The sequence below is a fragment of the Bactrocera latifrons genome, unplaced genomic scaffold (assembly GCF_001853355.1).
Source record: "Bactrocera latifrons isolate USDA-ARS-PBARC rearing strain unplaced genomic scaffold, ASM185335v1 scaffold_273, whole genome shotgun sequence".
Taxonomy (NCBI): Eukaryota; Metazoa; Arthropoda; class Insecta; order Diptera; family Tephritidae; genus Bactrocera; species Bactrocera latifrons.
In genome coordinates, this window is record NW_017536330.1 from 6929 (window position 1) to 10392 (window position 3464).

Genomic DNA, 3464 nt, shown 5'->3' on the forward strand with positions numbered 1-3464 from the left:
TCCCAGTCTATACTCCTTCGTCCAGTTCGTGAATATGGTCGCTGTGAATTTTTTAGGGGAAAATTGGAGGTTCCGTGCAGTGAGGAAACGAGAAAGGTCGGAGAGGTAGTTGTTTACCTTCGAACACATGCCATCGATTCCATTGCCCGAYGTCAATATCGTACAGTGATCAGCGTACGAGGTTATGGAAACCGTCTCTGGTGGTTGCGGAAGTTTCGAGATGTAGAAGTTAAACAGTAACGGGGAGAGGACAYCACCCTGCGGAACCCCCTGTTTAATTCTTCTCAATTTAGATGTTGCGCCTCGAAATAGTACGGATGATTGGCGACCGTTCAGATAGTTCATGGTCCACCTCTTGAGCCCTGGAGGAAGCGTGGCTTTCTCAATGTCCTGCAGTAGCGTTGTGTGATGGACCGTGTGAAAAGCTTTTGACAGGTCCAACGCTACGAGGATCGTTCTCTCACAGGGTGGTTTCTGGTTGAGGCCACGAACTATYTGAGCATTTATGACTCTAAGTGCTGTGGTGGTACTGTGCATTTTACGTAATCCATGCTGGTGGCTGGCTAGGCTCAGGTGGTGAGTAAAGGTCGGGAGTAACAAGGATTCAAGTGTCTTCACTACTGGGGAGAGGAGAGTTATCGGGCGATAASATTCCATTTGTTGGCGGGTTTCCCAGGTTTCAGTAGTGGGACCACTCTTCCAACTTTCCACACATCGGGTATTGAGAGAGGTTAGCGACAGGTTGAGGACCTTGGTGAGATATTTTACTCCCGTCGAGCCTAGATGCTTTAGCATTAGCATGTTGATTCCATTTTTGATGATGAGAGATTTAGCTTTGTTGATGACACCCTGAACCTCTTCATCAGTGAAAGTAAGTGGCGCGCCGTCGTTTGGCATTGTCTACCGAAGGGTGCAGTGTAAACTGCCGGCTAAAATGCTCGCGCACTTCTTCGGGTCCGAAGAGGCATGACCATTGAATTGAACTTCAACTCGGTCGTCGTGACTCTTCGGGTTGGACAAAGCTTTGAYAGTAGCCCAAAGCTTACTCACACCGGTGGAGAGGTTGCAGGACTTCAGGTGCGCTATCCATTTCGTCCGCTTACGCTGGTTTACCATACGCCGWATCTCCAAATTGAGATCCCTTATTCGGGGATCCCCGGGATCGGCATGGCGTAAGGTGTCGCGCTCATTAGCTAAAACGGCTRCTTCGGCTGGGAAGTTGGGGCGGATTTCCGCTATTCGTCCAGCTGGTATGAAGCCAGCGGTAGCTGCTGCGATCATAGGAGCGTTGAAGGTGCTCTAACTAAATTCTGTGAAGCCGACCCAGTTAGTTTTGTTGAAGTTCACGAAGGTGCGGTTGTCCACAGGAACGAAATCGGTCGATTGGGGCATCGGGTTCGCCTTCTCCTGGCGTTGTGCGTTCACTGCCATTCAGCACGCTGGAGAAGTGTTACCTCCATAATTTAAGTATGTTCGGGGCATCGGTGACTAGATCACCTTTGGGGGTTCTACAAGAGTATGCTCCGGTCTTGAAACCTTTTGTAAGCGGCCGCATTTTTTCGTAGAATTTTCGAGCATTACCCCTATCGGCCAGCTTATCAAGGTCTTCATACTCACGCATTTCGGCCTCTTTTTTTCTGTCTGCAAATGCGTCTCGCTTACCTCTTCAGCTCTCGGTATCTATCTTAACGCTGCGAGGTAGGCAGCCTGTTTTCTCTACGCTGCGACACGGCACTCCTCGTCGTACCACCTGTTCCTTTGTGCTTTCCGAAAACCAATGGTTTGGGTTGCGGCTGTACGTAAAGAGTTTGAAATGCCGTCCCACAGTTCCCTTATACCGAGTTGTTGACGAGTGCCCTCTCAGAGCAGGAGTGCAAGCCGAGTAGAAAATCGTTCGGCTGTCTGTTGTGATTGCAGCTTCTCGATGTCGAACCTTTTTTGTGTTTGATAGCGCGCGTTTTTTGCTGCATGCTTTGCTTCACAGAAGCTCGTGTGAATCTTGGCTGTAACAAGATAGTGGTCCAAGTCGATGTTAGGACCTCGCAGTGCACGCATATCTGAGACACTGGAGACTTGTCTTCGGTCTATCACAACATGATCGATCTGGTTGGTGGTTTTTCGATCCGGAGACTGCCAGTTAGCTTGATGAATCTTCTTATGCTGGAATCTAGTACTACAGATAACCATGTTTCGGGCCCCGGCGAAGTCGATCAGCCTCAACCCTTTCGGGGATGTTTCCAAGCACCACTACCACCACTAGCGATTGTAATATCGGGCGAGCTACTACAAGTGCCCATAACTCTGGTGGTGGTCATTCATTGTGCAGAATGTCGAATCGTCAGTCTGTTCCGCCAGCTCCATCCCCCTACGGTCATTTGACAGTCAGGAATGCCAAAGATCGTGGTGCGCGTTAGAGTCGCCTAGCACCAAACGGTTTTCACCACGAAGTAGCGCACCTATATTCGGGTGATATCCTGTAGGGCAACATGTAACTGGGGGGATGYATATATTAAATATTTCGAGCTCGACATCGCCTGACCGGACAGCTATGCCCTGACATTATAGGTTAGTGTCGATGTCTTCATCGATTAGACCATACTGCACGGTGTTATGCAATATGAAGGCTAGGCCACCACCATTATCTCGCTCGCGATCTTTACGTATAACGTATAACGTTGAAACCTGCACCTGGGGTCTTAAGGCCTGAACAGGCCTGAACAGGTYTTAAAATGGCTCCATCCATTGCATGTGTTGCACCTGACCGAGGTGGAGTTTGGATGGAGCCTTTTCACGCAAGCGCAGCAGAAGAATTCCTCAGGGCCCGGGTTGGACTCAATGCCAGCACGAGTCAGGWGGATACGGAGCAACCCTGCTGCAAGGCGTTGCTCCAGTGACGACACACACAAATTAACACTCACCGATCCAAACGGGGTTAGATCGCCGAAAGAACAGCTCTTGGTCGGATGAAATCCGAGTCAATTCCGGTACCGTAGAACCGTCTGTCGTGGGAATCGGCTCAAAACGCTATAGAATATTATAGTTTTGTTCACCTAGCGGTTGTACGTATCACCTTCAACTAATCGAGATAGATATAGGATTATATATTATATATAAATGAAATGAAAATTTGACAATGGGCGTGACATTGCCCAATTTTTTGCGAAATCCCATATCTCGGGACCTGAACACTCGAGTTCGACAAAATTTAGTATGCGGCATTCTTCCTACATTCTTATTAGTTATAGTACAATTTTAAATTCCACTTGATTCGTTCAGTTTCCAGTACACAAATCTAGAAAAAATTAATATAACGAGTTAAAACTTTGCACGAAAAAGAATTGTTTAAGTTCAACAAAAACATTTCAGGCCCCTAGATACCGAATATTTAGACCATGTGTGATATTATCCCAATGAAGATAAGAGAGAGTGTTTTATTCATAACAGTGTATCTTTGTGCCTAAAAT